At 34.9% G+C, this 19,290-nt stretch overlaps 1 protein-coding gene and 1 pseudogene across 6 annotated transcripts in view; one reads left to right on the plus strand and one right to left on the minus strand.

Annotated features, from left to right (window-relative positions):
- ERBB4 (erb-b2 receptor tyrosine kinase 4) overlaps positions 1-19,290 on the plus strand; it is a 1,148,410-nt gene that overhangs the window by 95,943 nt on the left and 1,033,177 nt on the right. The window lies entirely within an intron of this gene.
- Positions 4,311-4,669, minus strand: LOC131498809 (large ribosomal subunit protein eL36-like; annotated as a pseudogene).

Genomic DNA, 19,290 nt, shown 5'->3' on the forward strand with positions numbered 1-19,290 from the left:
TTTGTTTTTAAGGTCTTAGTGATTGCTTTTTCTGCATTTTTTTTTTTCTTTATCTACCATGGTCTGTTTATATTGCTGCTAGTGTTGAGTAGTAACCCTTTCTAGAGATTATGTGTACTAATTTATTCATCAATTTCTGGGCTTCTCTATATTATATACAATGATTGACAAATTTTTATGGCACATCTTCTCCCTGCTTTTATGATTATAATTACTTTGTTGTCTTGAGCTATGTATTGAATTTCCTATTCATTGAGCAAGATTCTCAAGAGAAAATCATTTCTAGGCCCTAACATATCTGGGAACTTTCTGGAACGTACCAACAGAGAATTATTTTTTTCTTTTTCTAGTATATTTAAACATAAATTCATAGTTGTGCAGTGTAGTTGTTAGGAGCTGTAACTTTGGGATCAGAGAGGCACAAGATCAAAGCCTAGCTCTGGAGCTTGAGCCAGGTGGACTTTTAAGACTATGTTTTCTTGTCTAAATAATATTAATATCTGTCCTAGGGGTAAATGTGAGTAAATGAGGAAATGTATGGACATTTTGTCTAGAGCCTAGAATTGAGTATGTGCTTAATAAATCTTTTATTATTAGTTTTATGCATGTTATCATTCTTACAAGTATAGATTTCTTATAATTATGTCCTTCATTTATTTATTACATTTTCCCATAATGGAAATATTAATAGGAATTTATATTAGCTTTTTTAGATTCAAAGAAGGAGGTTTTTTGATATTACCAATTTAGAATCCCAGAGAAAGGCAACATTGTTGTGTATTTGACATAAACAGATGCTGATACTGCAAAATTTCCCTTGCCTATGTAAGTGTTGCCCAAGAGTAAAAAAAAGACCAAAAAACAAACAAACAAACAAACAAAAAAATGTGTGTGTGTGTGTGTGTGTGTGTGTGTACACACACACACACATGTATATATACATACATATGTATATGGAGATCAGGGATCTTTGGTGGTAATGGGTCATCCAGAAAGGGAAGTTTTCATTCAGGGATTAGGTGGAAGGCAGCTATGCTAACCACTATCCCACCAACACTGGGATCAGGTAGAACACTAGTAGATGGTACCTGAAAACAAGAAGGTGCCAGGAGGATCATCAACATTATATTGTTCATAGTTTGCTCTGGTCATTCCATGATTTCAAATCGTAAGGTCTTAGATTTTTGGTTTTTTGTTTTATTTTTGTTTTTGCTTTTGATTTTTGTGTCTTGTGAGACTTAGAAACAACATTGTCTCTTTCCTACAAGAAATATGAATAAATAAATAGCAGGTTATTTCAGTTATTTGATAAATATGCTTCTACTAAGTGGAAAAGTCTGGAGTTTGTATCAGTTTTTCCTCTTGAATGTTGTCTTCTGAAAATGGATAGAAGATGGAAAATCTAAAGCATTACAGTTCTTGATATTTTTAATTTTTTTTGTTTCTCCAACAAGTGGATTACAATTAGCTGCACACATTTTACATTTATTTTCTTGGTTGTAATAGGAATTATCGACATAGCAGAAGTGTGTAGACCTTGGTGTTTTGGTCCTGTATCCATAATGAGATTACAAAAAGAGTTAATTCTGGCAAATTAAGATAGGACATGTTTTAATTTTTAAAACTAGCCTTGGCACTACCACAAGACAAAGATTCAGAATTCCCTTTGAGAATGTAAAGTTTCATAAGGTCAATGTGTCTATGTGTATATGTATATGGGTAAGGTCCCTTGGCTCCATTGATTCCAAGTTATAAAAATAGTGTGGTTATTTTTTCCACAGACTCTCCATCCACACTCCTACAGCCCCCAAGATTCTGTGCCAGGAGCATCTTTATCTTCTCCTATAATCCTTCTGGTAGATATTCCAAATATATAATGAGAGAAGAAAAGATAACTTTTTCTCAATCCCCAGTATTCTGAAGTGTGAAAGAAACTCTGTAGTTCCTGTAAGCATCATATAAGAACTTTAGGGATAAAATATTGTCATTTGATTATATCTCTTTTTCTAGTACCTCTCAAATTCAAAGACCTGTCGGTCACATGAAATCACATTTGTATTCATGAAGTCATGAGATTTCAGAATTCATCATAGCCACTGTGATTTAACTGTCAGTGATCCCTGGAACTCCAGAAGGCACAATTCAGATTACATTACCATGAATCCACACCACGAAATTCCATTGTGGATTGGCTATTCTCTTGCTGACTACTAAGACGTAAAATGATTTTTAACATGCATTTTTAAAGCATGTACAGGAACTGGAACATAAAACTACCTAATTGAGTCACCTTGCTTAATTTCACTTTGTGAATTATTGGTTTTCTGAGAGGTTGTTTAACGGCTGAGCAGAGAAAAATAATTCTCAAATTTAAAGTATCTCTTTGGGCATTCCTCTTTCATGTAATGACTCTGGTAGAGTGCATGACAAAATCATCAGGAAACACAGGCTTTGAGTTTAGAATGCATACTAGCATCCCATATAATTCATTCATCACTCCAGAGTACAGGGATTTCAATGGGTTTGATTTGTCATCTTGAATATTTGTGTCTTCCTGTTGACTTACTATAGAACCGGGAAATAATAAATGATATTTTCTAACATTCCAAGATATATATGTGTTCTTCATTGCCAGTAATTTTGTATGTGGATCAGAATTCTTCTAGGAAAGGATTTCTGTCAAGGACTTTTTTTTTTTTTCTTTCTTAGGTCAGTTTTTCTTGTTGAGGGCCTGGTGTGTGAACTGAAGAATAAATAGTCTGAAATGTGTATTAAGAAGAGACACAATTTACAACATTTTGTAGTTTGCCAGTTTTAAAATGTGTAGATACATTTTTCTATAAAAACACAAGTGGTTGAACATGTTAGCCTTTTCAGAAATCATATATAATTTCTAGCAGGAGTGAGAATTGTTAAATTTACCTCAGTGTCTCCTCAAGTTAAAAAATGTATATATACACATACATACATACATACATACATATATAGGAAAAAATGTTCTACATTTAACGGGAAGGTAAAAAGAAAGCTTTACTTGACTTCATATAGCTTCCACATGAATTTATACACTGGTAATGGATGCAAACTGGAGCTTGAATAATAATACCCAGCATGAAAATTCCAATTGGTGGAATTTTATAAAGTATTTTAGAAAATGTTAATTATATGAAGCCTGCTTATCAACAAGTGATGCCATTTATCTCCTGCAGTATAAAGTTTATAAAATATTATGCTTTAAGAATATACAGAATCTAACTCTTTATACTATAACATTAGGTGCACATGTGTTATAACTAACTTTTCTACCACATAATCAATGCTGTGTAATATATGAGGACAGTAGTGCATTCTTAGGATTGGAGATGATCATGGTGTTTATAGCCATCATTCTCTTTCTCACTGCCCATCTGAATATCTCAGGAAAGCGATGAGGCACGTTAATTACAGGAGTTATTCTTCAGTGAACAGACTAACTAAAAGTAGGTCTCTCAGAGGTCATTCTTTAAAAAAATGTTGCCCTTCAAACTGCTATGGGTTGTTAATGATGTAAAATATGTTTCTTGAAAATACAGCTCAATAATTTGCAATGATGATTTAAAAATCTAATTGGATCCTTATCAACTAATTCTCAGTAAGTTAATGTAACTGCTAATTATTATTATTGGTGACATTTAGAAATAGTGAAGTCTAATTTTGCCTTTAAATTATAAAATTTAAGGCTATATTTATAGAAGCCAAATTATTTAATACTCATGAGGGGACATCTCCAAAAGTATTGTATGTAGAGAGAGCACCCATTAAATGATTAGAGATAGCCTAGGATTCATAGTTGGGTACACAAGTTGTACAGCGGCATGATCCTGGTTACTTCCTATTTAATCATATTAAAAGTAGCTGAAGAGCAAATAGCAAGTAGCAGTGAATTACACAGAAACATAAAATTGTGTGTTACTTTTTTAAGGTTACACATTGGGGAAACACGTTGAAAATTATGGTCTAAAATAGCTTTGTTAATAATACACTTCTATTTGTATTTCTTTTTTCTTTCAATTTTTTAACATTTATTTATTGTTGAGAGACAGAAAGAGAGAGAGAGAGAGAGAGCACGCATGAGCAGGGGAGGGGCAGAGAAAGACGGCGACACAGAATTGCAAGCAGGCTCCAGCCTCTGAGCTGACAGCACAGAGCCTGACTCAGACCATGAGATCATGACCTGAGCTGAAGTCAGATGCTTAATGGACTGAGCTACCCAGGTGCCCCTCTATTTGTATTTCTTAATAAGTATAAACATTAAGGCCATTGGATTTTTTATTTTTTCCAAAAAGGCTTTATTACATAGAGAGGGGAGGGGCTCAGTCCTTCTTGGCTGCTGCTTTCCACATGGCTGCAAGGATGTTGCTCAGCTCCTCTCTCTTCCTCTTGGTGTGGATGTGTCCCCACCCTTTTCTTGATGAACTTGAGAGTGAGCTTGTCCTTGGAGACTTTGAGCAGCTCCATAGCTCTCCTGCTCGTGGGGGGTGAAGCCACACACCTCTTGGATCATGTCCCCCACGAACTTGGTATGCTTGGTAAGGTGCCCACAGTGGAGGCTGTGCCTAATCTTGCTCATGTTCTTGGTTACCTTCTGGCACTCCTTGAGGCCACAGCCATAGGGGAAGTGCAGAGCCATGGCTCCTCAATGGCTCCTGTGGTGGAGGGAAGGCCATTGGATATTTTATTTCACCTCCTTTTAGGGAAAGCCATCCCTCAGGGTGATACTGACAGAGAGGGTAAGATCAGAATAAACAGATTTCCTCGATTACTACAAGACAGTAAAGTGTTGTCTTTCCATGATTTTTTATTAAGTTCAACCAATGTTTTTAGTCATCAGAAATTAGTCATGGATAAAACAGCTAAAAATCCTTGGGGCGCCTGGATGGCTCAGTCGGTTGAGTGTCAGACTCTTGATTTCAGCTCAGGTTCATGAGATTGAGCCTCAGTTTAAGCTCTGCACTGACAGCACAAAGCCTGCTTGGGATTCTCTCTCTCCCTCTCCTAGCCCCTTTCCTGCTCTCTTTCTCTTAAATAAATGAACTTGACAAAGTCATTGACTTATTAGAGTCAAAGGAGAAAAAATAAAATATATGAGACACTAGATGATAGATGTTACAGAGAATAATAAATTAAAAAAAGCAACGAATGTTGGAACATTGAAATTGTAATTTCACAAAAGGTCGTCAGGGAAAGACTTGCTGAAAAAGTAGCATTTGAGCAAAGATCAGAGGGAAGTAAAGAAGATGGTAAATCTTGGTGCAGGCTAGTAGAACAGCAAGTGCAAAGGCCCTGTGTTGGGTGTGTTAAAGGAGGTAGTAAGAACTGTGTGTATGGTGGGTAAGAATATGCAAGCAATGGGGTGCCTGGGTGACTCAGTCAGTTAAGCATCTGGCTCTTGATTTCAGCTCAGGTTGTGATCTCACGGCCCATGAGATTGTGCCCCATGTTGGGCTATGGGTTGGCAGTGCAGAGCCTGCTTGGGATCTTTCTTTCTCTCCCTTTCTCTTTCCCCTTACCCTGCTTGTGTGCACTCTCTCTCTGAAAATAAATAAACTTATTTTTAAAAATGCAAACGTCATTAGAGGTGGGGTTATGGAGACAGCAGGGGTAGGAAGGCATGTAATAGACTATGGATTTAATTTTTAGGCACATGAAAAGTTATTGTTCAGTTCTGAAAAGTTGGGTGACCTGATTTGACATACTTTCCATACTCTGGCTCTTTGGTTGAGAATAGACTGAAGGAGGTCAAAGGCAATAATCCAGGTGAGAGATTGTGTTGACTTTGTTGAGAGTAGTTGCAATGGAAATGAGGAGTGGGATTCTGGATACACCTTAAAGGTAGAGAATCTGGAGGGTTACTGAGAAACAGCGTGCGGGATTTCAAAGCAAAAGAGGAATACAAGATAATTTCAAGAGTTTTTATCTGAGGAGGTGGTAGGATAGAATTGCCATCAACTGAGGTGAGATGAAGGAGATTGTGACATTTGCTGTTTGGGTGAAGTGTAGACCATGAGATCAGGAGTTCATCTTGTCATGTTATGCTTATTATGCTACCTGACATCCTGAAATGTTAAGTACACAGCTGGATATATAAGCCTGGAGTTCTGGAGAGAGGTCTTTCAAAAAGGGAGCCATTAATATATAAATTTACATCCATAAATCCAGATGACATCATCAAGGTATGAGAAGCAATTAAGCCCACAGTTCCTCCCAAGCAAAGGCAATGTGGGCAGGCAACCACATCTTTTATCATTTATACTGACATGACCAGAGTTGGAGACAGAAGGTCATTACTCAGTGCCTCAATTTCAATCTCTGTCTCCTTATTTTTCTGCCTTTCTCTCTCTGCCCCTGTCTCTTAATCTTTTCTGTGTCTCAGAGATCTCTGTTTCTATTCACCTTGCTCCCTCCCTGCCTTTCCCCTCTTGCTTTGTCAAGATAAGATTAAACCCTTTTAGGAACTACTCTGTTAGTCATTGTCTTAGCTGCCTCACACTAAATAAGATTGTTGAATGGGATCTCAAAAGGCACATAGCAGGATTAATAGCTAATTAATCCTATTTACTAAGCATCAGCATTTTTATGGCACTTATGATCCTGATGACCAAAAATAATAATTCTAACATATATGATATTTGTTTATAACAAAATAAAATGCTTTGATTTTTTTGTATTAATGATATAAAGTGAAAAATTTTGTATATAGAAAGCATACAAAGTAAATAAAACCTACAAAGAGACATAATTGACTTTAGAAGGTGATTCTTCATTTTGAGTAATTTCTCTTTATTTGCAGGTCTTATGTAAAAACAAAAAGAAGCTATTCTGGCCTAAATACAATTAAATGTTTACAAAGTATATATTTTTAAAAAATATGGTTACTAGTTATATGTCATGTACACAGTTTTTGCAAATGCAGTTCTCCCTTAGGTAAAACACATCCTATATCTGTGTATTAGACACAAGTATTAATATAAGAAAAAAATTAATGTTTAAAACCAAGATACATAATAAATACTAGACATGAATCTACTTTCTTTCATAGGCATGACTTTCTTTGAGGCCAGTAACCATGTAGCAACTCGAGATAAATGTATGTAATATGGAACAAATAACTGCCTTCACTCAACAACAGCCTTATCTGTCTATCTGCCTGTCTGTCTGTTCATCCATCCATTCATCTACCTCCTTATTTACTTTTGTTTTCATTATAAATTAAATTTCTGAAACATTTGATATTAAGTGGAAATGTGACACAAAACAAAACAGAATAAAACAGTTCTTCAGAAAGGCTTTCTATGAATTACTGAATCTTAGAAGTATATTTTTAATATTTCAGTGGAATTCCTTCCACCTCCTCAAAATCATTAAGTTTCCTTTTAGTGGAAGTGCATTAAATATATATTTAACCTGTTAGATTTTAGCAAAGCAGATGATTTAACCTGCCCAATGAGTATATTTACCCAAATGGTTCCTTCCTCTTTATCTCTTTTTAGAGCAATGGTGCAATCCTATGAGTGAATGAATTCCATTCTTTTGCTTCCCCTCCAAATTAATGGTACAGAGTCAAAGACAAGTTATGATAGATATTATTATTAATATTATTAAACTATTAATGTCATTAGTTATGAGAACCTGCTAACTCAAATTATACTTAATAGTTTTAAATTGATTTACAATTTTCATATTTTGTTTTAATTACATTCCACAACTGGGAATTTGTCAGTGTATTTTAGTCAAATATTAGAAAGTATTAAATATGGCGAACAGTCTCCAGAACCAGACCCATACAGATTTGAATCTAACTACCGTAATTTTATCTTGTGTTCTTTAACAAGATAATTATCCCTCTGTGCCTCAGTTTCCTATTCTATAAAATGAGAATAATAAAAGGACCTGTCTGAAAATACCGTAAAGGAGAAGGATGATAATTCTTATAAAGTGTTTATTATAATGCATGGGGCAGATTAAGAGCTTAGTAAATGTTGGCAAATGTCCTATACAATTTTGGGAGAGGACGATTAGTTTTTTAGAACGTGACCATCATTTCTGCTATGCTCACCTACCCAAGCCTATGGGATCCTCGGAAGATGTAAGGCTCCACAACTTAAACAATTCTGGCTTTGCATTTCCACTCAGTGGAAGGCTGATGTGGGTGGATAATTATTCATGGACTCCTCTGCTTTCTGGGTTTTGTTTAAGTTTATCCACTAATCCGTTTGGGAACCTACAGTAGGAAATCAGAGTGATAAAGGATAGAGAGGCTGGGTATTTGTTTCCTTGGTTTCCTCCCTGTGAGATCTTTATCTGTGTTCTTCAACAAAGGAAGCCGACTCTGTGAGACTTTCCTTGCTCTGTATATTTCTCTTCTTTGGTTTAGTTTTGTTGGGCCTGGGGCTGATGCCAGCACAGAGGAGCTGGTCTCATTCCCACACTATTCTTTGTTATTCCCCTGTACTGCTAACAACTTTATAAATGAATAATTTTTATATTAACTTTCTTTGAATTATCCTAATTTGTTTGTGCCATCTCTTGGTTGCTAGGACTTTCATAAATTGGGGAATAAGCAAATAGTCCCCTGTAGCTAGGCCATTTCCTAAAAGTGCTGCCTGGGAGGGGGACTTGGGCTACTCCGTCTATATTGCCTGAGACTTCCCTTCTCCTCCCAGATTTAGTGTATTTTTTTTTTTTTTTGTCTCTTCTCTTCTCCATACTAATGTGTGGGCTTCACCCTAAATCCTTTCACCCTCCCTCTGGTTTAATCTTCTCAATGGTTTTAAAGTTTTTAAAGGCAAATACCAAGAAGGGAGTTATCTTTGGAAACCAGTGAGTTAAGGGAACCCAATGATCTAGCTATTTCCTTGGAGTTAAAGGAAGAAAAATATAGTACTTATAAAAGATAACTTGATTCCTAAAAACATGAATTAAGAGACAGGTCTAATTACTGTGTATATGTAATTTTTTTTTAAATGAGATCTTTTTTTTTTTTTTATGTTTATTTATTTTTGAGACAGAGAGAGAGCATCAACGGGGGAGGGTCAGAGAGAGGGAGACTGTAATTTTTTTTTAAAAAAATGTTAAAATGTTTTCTACCATATTATGTTTAAATATATAAATATTTATATATTAAATTAAATATATAATATATTTAAGTGATATAAATATAAATATATTGTATATAAATATATTATTTCCTTTATTAAAAAACTTTGCCCAGTTTGTAAGTCATTCTTGAGCCCATAGCTTAATGAAAAATAAAGATTCCACAAGAGATTTGTCAGTTATTTTTATACTGTTGCAAAGATAGAGCTGATTTATCTAAGTAAGATTGAAATCCTATCTACTATATGCATTTCCAACATAAAGGCATTATTGTTCTAAGTTCTGTATTTATGTTATAAATGTCTTCCAAGTAGTTTAAAAAATACCAGACCCATACAAATGAATCTTGTAGAATTTGCTCTTGCCCTCAGTCCCTCTTCCTCCTGTAGTTTTTCATGCATCCTACTTTTGTTCCCATTTCACTAGGCAAACATTAGCTTGTAGCTTATGCACCCAGTGCCCCCCCCCCCCCCCACAAGCTGGCATTCCCTGAAAAATTAAACAAGAGGGACCAAGCAAGAAAGGACAATTTCTTATAGGTATACTGCATAATTTCCAATAAGGCTCACTAATATTTCTTTTAGTCTCTGGGTCCTCAAATCATTGCTAGTTTACCTACTTACAAGAGAATGAAATATATTTGTTGGAAAATGAAGTGAATTATATGATCAATGATATTTTATTTCATAATAGAAGTTTTTATGGTGTTTTTCCCAGCTGACATAAAAAGTATCCATACACTGCAAAACAATTACAAGCACTCACAATTATTCCAATACTTATTGTCCAAATTAGAAGAAACTAAAGATAAATTTGAAGGCTTAAGGCCAAATATGCAGTGGAGAGACTGGATACCTTTAAATATATATATATATATATATTTAAATTCAAATTAGTTAGCATACAGTGTAGTGTTGGTTTCCGGAGTAGAACCCAGTGATTCATCACTTACATGTAACACCCAGTGCTCATGGAAAGGGGTAGATTTTAAAACTAGTGCAACTATTTGTGTGTTGGTTTTCTTAGGTCCATGCACCAGGACTGACAATATGATAAACTGTCATTTCTACCTTAAACCCTCACCCTTGCCTTTCATTTGCAAATGAGCAAGCAAGTGGCTTGTTTTTAACACATGGACCATTAACTGCCTTCTTCTATTTGCATAGTAATGATAGTGAACCAATGGTGATTTACTGCTTTAACTTGTATCATAAATAACAGATCATTTACGCTGCTAATTACACTCATTTCCATATCAATAATGCATTCTGGGTTGGGTTGGACTACTGCATTAGAAATGGAATGGAATGACAAATTGATTCTCCACTAAAATGATGTAAAACAGGTATCTATTACAAATAGATACTGTTAAGTAATGTAGATAAATACAAAAGATATTTTTATACACTATCCTGTAACTTGAAACACCCAAAAGTATAGAGATTTATCAGAAAACTATTGTCCCATGTAAAAGCATAAGTGTGTAACTGTTGTTTATATCTGTTGAAGTCTGTCAGCACTTTTTGACTAGACTATCATAATCCTGAAACCTTTGTCTCCTGTTTACATTATGGGTGGTGGGACAATTAGCTTTTAGCTCCTATTATGTGACCCTAAACTGCACTCACAGTCTGCAAGGTATTTTTAAAATATAGGCTTTGCTTCAAAAGGGGTGATCATGAAAGTTTGTAAATAGGTGGTACAAACTCATTACTTCTGCAGAATCATCAAAGTTCATTCAGTAGATGCCTTATAGATCAGTGATATTACACACTCACACATACATTGCCTTACAGATCAGTGGTGTTACACACTCTCACATATATTGCATACTCATCATTAATATAAAAGTTCCTCAGAGTTCCTGTGTGTGTGTGTGTGTGTGTGTGTGTGTGTGTGTAGTCACATAAAGAGAAAGACAGGGGGAGAGAGAGGGAAAGGAAGAGAGACCCAGAAAGAGTGAGATGAGATTTTTTTGAGAGATTAATAAAATATCAGCTTCTTTGTTTCAGCCACAGAATAAAAATATTAAAACACATTGAAATACATAATTAGAAGAAAATACACTATGAAAAAGGACTAATTTGTACAAGCCATAGCCACAGTATTTTTAAAATAATTAGTTTAATATACATTTGGCAATAAAATGCAATCAACAAGTAACTACAACATCAGAAATTATAGTTTGAGATTTGATTTAAACCTTCTAGGAAGAGTGATGTCACACACTTAACAATGGGGAACAATGACAAATAATATATTTCCAAAGTTGTTAGAGTTTAAAATACTTCCTAAAGAAGCTCAGACAATGTATAAATGAACATGGTGATGAAAAGTCTTTGATTGTAATTTTTGACAGCAAAACATTTCTGAAGATAAATGTTTTAATATGTGAAAATTGATTCAGAAGAAAACTTTATGATTATAATTGAACTGAGGAGCTAATAATTCACATTATTAGGTGACTTATACAGCATATCAAGAATTTGATTATTAAGACAGTTAGTGGACAGGGACAAAGAAATGAAAAATATATAAACTTTTCTGTTCCTCCAAATTGTTGTTTAAATGATGGACATCAACTAGCAAGAAAATGCTAGGAAAGATTAACAATAGAGAATAAGCAGAGGGTTGATGGAGGGAGGAGGACAAGGGGTTAAGAAGGGCTACATTCAACTGATGAATGGATAAAGAAATTGTGGTTTATATACACAATGGAGTACTACGTGGCAATGAGAAAGAATGAAAGATGGCCCTTTGTAGCAACGTGGATGGAACTGGAGAGTGTGATGCTAAGTGAAATAAGCCATACAGAGAAAGACAGATACCATATGTTTTCACTCTTATGTGGATCCTGAGAAACTTAACAGAAACCCATGGGGGAGGGGAAGGAAAAAAAAAAAAGAGGTTAGAGTGGAAGAGAACCAAAGCATAAGAGACTCTTAAAAACTGAGAACAGTACTCCTGTATCCCTTGGATAAATTCCTAGCAGTGCTATTGCTGGGTCATAGGGTAGGTCTATTTTTAATTTTTTGAGGAACCTCCACACTGCTTTCCAGAGCGGCTGCACCAATTTGCATTCCCACCAACAGTGCAAGAGGGTTCCCGTCTCTCCACATCCTCTCCAGCATCTATGCATAGGGGCACTTGTACCCCAATGTTTATAGCAGCACTCTCAACAATCGCCAAATTATGGAAAGAGCCTAAATGTCCATCAACTGATGAATGGATAAAGAAATTGTGGTTTATATACACAATGGAATACTACGTGGCAATGAGAAAGAATGAAATATGGCCTTTTGTAGCAACGTGGATGGAACTGGAGAGTGTGATGCTAAGTGAAATAAGCCATACAGAGAAAGACAGATACCATATGGTTTCACTCTTATGTGGATCCTGAGAAACGTAACAGAAACCCATGGGGGAGGGGAAGGGAAAAAAAAAAAGAGGTTAGAGTGGGAGAGAGCCAAAGCATAAGAGACTGTTAAAAACTGAGAACAAACTGAGGGTTGATGGGGGGTGGGAGGGAGGGCAGGGTGGGTGATGGGTATTGAGGAGGGCACCTTTTGGGATGAGCACTGGGTGTTGTATGGAAACCAATTTGACAGTAAATTTCATATATTAAAAAATAAATAAATAAATAAATAAATAAATAAATAAATAAATAAATAAAAATAATTAAAAAAAAAAAAACTGAGAACAAACTGAGGGTTGATGGGGGGTGGGAGGGAGGGGAGGGTGGGTGATGGGTATTGAGGAGGGCACCTTTTGGGATGAGCACTGGGTGTTGTATGGAAACCAATTTGACAATAAATTTCATATATTGAAAAAAAAAAGGGCTACATTGGGATTAAGAAGGGCACTTGTGAAGAGCACTGGGTGATATATGTAAGTGAAGAATTACTAAATTCTGTACTTGACGCCAATTTTACCATATATGTTAGCTAGAATTTAAATAAGGAAATAAAAAAAAATGGTAGGAGAGGATAAATGAAACACAGACACTTATCTTAAAAGTGTTATTCATTGACAGATTAATTTATATGTAGTGAAATGATGGAGATACATAGGTAACCAAGAAAAAGAGAGAAGTGGAGTTATGAATTGCTGGTAAATTTAGTTTTCCTCAGATGTGAATAATATTTCTCCCTGAATCAATATTACTTTTTATACTATAATATTTATGATGAAAATGCAATTAAATTTTATTTTAAAATATAAATGTATTTTATTTTGAGGAGGCTTTTTGATGTTATTGTTTTAGAAAACAACTGCCTAGTACTTTGGGAGAAGTATGCAATTACTTTATAATAATATATTGATTATTGGAAACATTTTATAAGGATACACACACATACACACATACATATACGTAAACATTATGTATCAGTAGATTTTTTAAAATTTCAATTTCAGGGGCACCTGGGTGGCTCAGTTGGTTAAATGTCCGACTTTGGCTCAGGTCATGATTTCGCAGTTTGTGAGTTCGAGCCCCACTTAGGGCTCTGTGCTGACAGCTCAGAGCCTGGAGCCTGCTTCAGATTCTGTATCTCTATCTCTCTCTGCCCCTCCCCACCTTGTGCTCTGTCTCTCCCTCTCTCTCAGATATAAATAAACATGAAAAAATTTTTTAAAAAGTACTTTCTAAAAAATAAAAATAAAATTTAAATTTAAATTAAAAAAATAAATAGTTAAGGCATTCAAATTATTCAAAATTCAGGGTGCCTCAGTGATTTAGTCAGTTGAGCATCTGACTCTTGATTTAGGCTCAAGGCATGATCCCAAAGTCCTGGGATTGAGCCCCCCATTAGGCTCTGCAATGAGCAGGGAACCTGCATAAGATTGTCTCTCCTCAGCTCACTCACTCTCTCTTCCTCTAAAATTAAAAAAAAAAAAAAGTTGAAAACTCAAAGGTACAAAAGAAAACTCACTCTTTGACAGTCCTCCCCTCACCCCTGTCTTTCAGCCACCCAATTTTAGTTTCTAGAAATGATAATGTTACTATTTCCTTGGATATCCTTTCTGAGATACTCTATAATATACTTTTATATAATTACACATATATAGACATATTTTTATTATTCCCTTTTCACACAAATGATAACATATTGCAAATTGTGTTGTACCTTCCTTTAAAAGATATAATATGAAGACTGTTCCATATCAGTAAATAAATTTTTTTTTAATATATGGGTAAATGTCAGTATCAAACTAAAGGTTATTAAACATTGATTTTCTTTAACTTCAGAAGATTTGAGCCGATCAATAATGAGTAGATTTATAAGACTAAATTACATTCTTGAACTTAGTATTATAATTATTTTATAATGACCTTTTCAAGAAAGCTTTAAAAAAATCTGCTTACATCTTTAAAACATATATAAAAGGCAGATGTGACCGTGAATACCTGTATTCATATTTCTGGGCAATATTTTTTCATGGGTACATAGTTAACATTAGCTATCACCTATCGGATTATTTTTCTATACATCATAAATAAACATAGGTCACTGTCTGGCAGAATAAAGTGATTGAAAAATTGATGAATGTCTTTCTGCTTACATTTTTCGTTCTGAAGACAAGTAAAAATTTTATTATGGACATAAGTAAATAAGGTATTTGTGATTTCTGTAAGTATATATTGAATTTCTCAACTGTTTGTTTCATAGCAGCACTACTTCTACAGTGGAACAATCTAGGTGCTAACCTAAGGCAATCTGGCTAGGTAAGTACAACTATCAGTAGAGGGCACACTCATTGTTCTAGTAACAAATCAACTTGTTTTGTGTAGCAAGTTTGAGTATACGTATTATTTGATGCATGACAGTGGAGATACATTTTAGGATATCACAGGACCTTCTTATTTTTATGTAGCCTTGAAAAGTTCCCTTCTGATTGGAAGTGGGAGGAGAGCAGGCTTTTATGATCATAGATGCACTATACTCATTTCTTGTGGATGTATGTGGTTTAGCTGAATGAAGGGTAATTACAAGAGTCAACAATAATAGCACAAAATTTCACTGATGTGTCCTCTCTAGTGTCCGGAATCGTCGTTATTTTATAGCTTAGGCAGTGCTAGATAGAGAGTAAGTCTTCAATAAATATTTATTTAATAAATAACCAATCTATAGGTTTGAAAGTAAAAACAAAGATTGTCTTTTTGGTTCCAATAACTAAGTAGGCATTTTAATCATAGGAAGGCCTGTATGAAACCCAAGGAGACAGTGGGAGTGGGGAGGAATTTAAAGATGAGTTGTCAAAAGATATCTAATAACTATGAGGAAAAAATTAAATATGATTAATAATAGTTGTAGTTGAGAAGAATTATGGATTATATTCTAAAATTTGTTATTTTTAAACATTTGATCTTATGTGATTAAACACAGACTGCCAAAATGCTATATAGATTTTAATAATATATTTTGGTGATTAAAAAAATACTATTGAGCCAATCAGGACTACAGACAAATCTTCCCATCAGTAGTTCAAGTCACATGGTCAAGTAAGTGTCTGTACACACCTAATGAAAATGTACCTTAATCAAAGGTTCTCTTTGTCCAGCATATCACCTTTTAAAAAATTGAATACACAAAACGAAAGCTAAGAAGAGAGAGCACCAAATGCACAGATTTTAAAGAATGTTAAAAATAGATGCACATGCAGAATTATAATTATTGTTAGTTTGCTTATGCTGTGTAGATAGCAATTACTTAGTATTAATCATTTTCACATATGTATTTGTACACTAATCCAGAAGCTCACAGGCAGATATCCCACATGTAGGTAAAAATAAGTTACATGCATGCCATACTTACTTCATGCTCCTACTTGCAGTGTGAACTGAAATTGATCAGTATGTCATTTTCCCAGTATAGATGAATGTAATATTACCAGTGGTCACCAGCTCTTGACTACTTGCTGAACTTTATATATGGTCTTCTCTCTTTGCCTCAAAGGTGATACCTCTTCTGTGATTCAGATGGACACTGTCAGCTTTGGGCACCTTCTGATGTCACTTTCTAAAAGACAGTAGCTAAATTACAAAACTTTAGTTGAACACTGCATGTGGTGACTGTAATATGTTTTCTGTCCATAGGATTGTGTTTCTCTTAGTATGCTTATCATCTGCATTTGCTTGCAATTGGGTTGTGTTTTTATTTTCTCTCCTCATAATTATCTCTGTGGAGTTAAGTATCATGAATATTATTATATCAGTAGCTCTATTCAGTACTTATTTACTCAGATTATCTTAAATTTTTGACAACTTTTATTTCCCTTACCTTCAGAGACATGTCTAGTAAGAAGTTGCTGCGGCTGAGGTCAAAGGGGTTGTTACCTGTTTTCTCCTCTAGGATTTTGAAGGATTCCTGTCTTATATTAGGTCTGTCAACCATTTTGAGTTTGTTTTTGTATATGGTGTAAGAAAGTGGTCTAGTTTCATTCTTTTGCATGTTGCTGTCCAGTTGTCCCAGCACCATTTGCTAAAGAGACTTTTTTCCATTGGATACTCTTTCCTGCTTTGTCAAAGATTAGTTGGCCATACATTTGTGGGTCCAGTTTTATTCTGTTCCATTGGTTCTCTATTCTTTTTCATTGGTCTATTTGTCTGTTTTTGTGTGTGGTGCATCTTTATAGCATATTAACAGTATTTGACCTAGAAGTCTTAGCTCAGAGTAGAATATTTTTGCAGGAAGCAAAAAGACCCCTAAAAATAAACAAACACAAAACATTATATAATAGAATATTGCTGTGATCAATCCATTCTTTTAGCAATCGTTTATTGAGCCAGGCACTGTGCCATGTGCCAAGTATACACTGTGCCCTGACCTCATAATGCTTGCCATCTACCTGGAAAGAGAGCCATTCAGCCAGTAAGTGTGAGGTATTCCATGAAGGAAGCCCGATTGTTACCCTATCATGCTCTTTGTAATACTGGAAGGGTAGTTTATTAAGAAGTCTAAAACAGGACTTCAGAAATAATGAGGCTGTACTTCTGAGTAAGATGCAGAATGGAACTTCTATAAGAAGGCATGCTTAAAGTGAAAAAGCAAAAACCGTGACTGGGAAGACAAAGACTTTTGTGGATATAATTGAGACTTTTGATTTGTTGAATGGGAAGACTCAAACAGATCCCATTCTCTATAATTAAAGCACATTATGTATACATTTGAAGAGGTAATTATAAGACCTTGCCAAATGAGTTAAAAATAATTTAATAAATATATTTATAAAGCAAGAAATTAAAGTATTTCCCTAAGATTTAAATTTCATTTATATTGAGCATAATGGTAGGCTGGGCATAGCTTGTCATTTCTAACATACCAAACATTAGTTTCTAAGTGGAAAATTAAATTGTGCAATATTGTATTTACTTCTTGAAACCGTTTTCAAGATACATTAATATATAAGAATATATACTTGACTATATTTTTGGTGAATAGTGTATATAATATTTCTGAAATTTGGATTTAGGTATGAATGTTATAAAATAGAAATATCTATCATGATAATCTATTTAGGTATTAAGAAAAGGCATGAATGTCCGATATTCTCAGAACTTTTTCTGAAAGCTCACTAGATATTTTAGGTTTCATAATGTATTCAGCAATATAATTTTTATAACTTTGCACTTAGACAAATCCATTTTAATGTAACAGATATTTAAGAAATATATTGAACAAAATAGTGTAAATAAGTTAACTTACATTTAAAATTTTTCTTTTTAATGTTTATTTTTGAGAGGGCGGGGAGGGGCAGGGAGGGAGGGAGACAGAATCCAAAGCAGACTCCAGGCTCTGGGCTGTCAGCACAGAGCCCGATGTGGAGCTTGAACCCATGAACCATGATACCATGACCTGAGCTGAAATTGGATGTTTAACCGACTGAGCCACCCGGGTGCCCCATGTGAACATTATATTTTAAAGTAGAAAACACAAAAAAGCTTTCCTACTAGAGCCAGTAATAGTGTCGTAATGCATGAAATTTTACAAAATCACAAATATAATCAATATTCTGGGTCCAGTTAACTTTAGAACAGGACACTGATTAATTCCATTCTAGGTATAGATTGATTGCATAATATATTCATGTCTTAAATCATATTATATAAAAGTGAATAAGGTGCATTTCACTCCTCTAACACATAGCAAGTCCTCGAAAATTAAGTGAGAAATTGGAAAATGAGTAAGTGAATCAATTAAATTATTAATGAATTTCAACTCTTTAAAAGAGGATCTATTATAATACTATGCATTAAAGACAAATATTTGTATGTGCACTGACATGTATATGTTTTTATGCACCCACACCCAGTATCTTAAAATTACAAGTAATATGAATGTTGCATACTGAATGTTTATGTCTTCCCCAAAATTCATATGTTGGAGCTCCAACCCCCAACGTATGGTCATTTGGAGTTGGGGACTTTGGAAGGTTTGGATGAAGTCAGGAGAGTGGTCCTTTCATGATGGGATTGGAACCCTCATAAGAAGACGAGACAAGAGAGCCTGCTCCCTTTCTTCCTCTCCCTCCACCTGTGCATATGCTAAGGAAAGAACCTGTGAGCACCCAGTGAGAAGACCATCTGCAAGTCAGGTAGAAGGCTTTCACTGGCTTGCCTGGGTGACTCAGTCAGTTAAGTGTCTGACTTGATTTCAGCTCAGGTCATGATCTCAGGGTTTGTAGGTTCAAGCTCTGCACTGACGCCATGGAGCCTGCTTGGAATTCTCTGCCTCCTTCTCTCTCTGCCTTTTCCCCATTCTCTCTCTCTCTCTCTCTCTCAAAGTAAATAAACATTTTTTTTTTTAAAGGCAGAGGGCCCTCACCCAAAACCAAATCTCTCAGCACCTTGATCTTGGACCTCTCAGCTTCCAAAACTGTGAGAGATCAATGTCTGTTGTTTAAGCCACCCATCCTAGAATATTTTGTAATGGCAGCCCAAGCTGACAAAACAATGTCTAACTTAGGATGGAGAATTATTTAAAGTCAAATCCATCTTGTCTTTTTTGGTTTATCACCATGTTTAGTATGATTCTGAAGAAGTTCAATCTGTGGGTACCTACATACATAGTTCAGATGCCTGCAAATTTCCCTGTTTAGTGTGTTTATCTCCACTACTTCTAAAAGCAGGGCAAATATTTACTCTTTGCCTCCCCT

Source organism: Neofelis nebulosa, chromosome 2, assembly GCF_028018385.1.
Source record: "Neofelis nebulosa isolate mNeoNeb1 chromosome 2, mNeoNeb1.pri, whole genome shotgun sequence".
Classification (NCBI taxonomy): domain Eukaryota; kingdom Metazoa; phylum Chordata; class Mammalia; order Carnivora; family Felidae; genus Neofelis; species Neofelis nebulosa.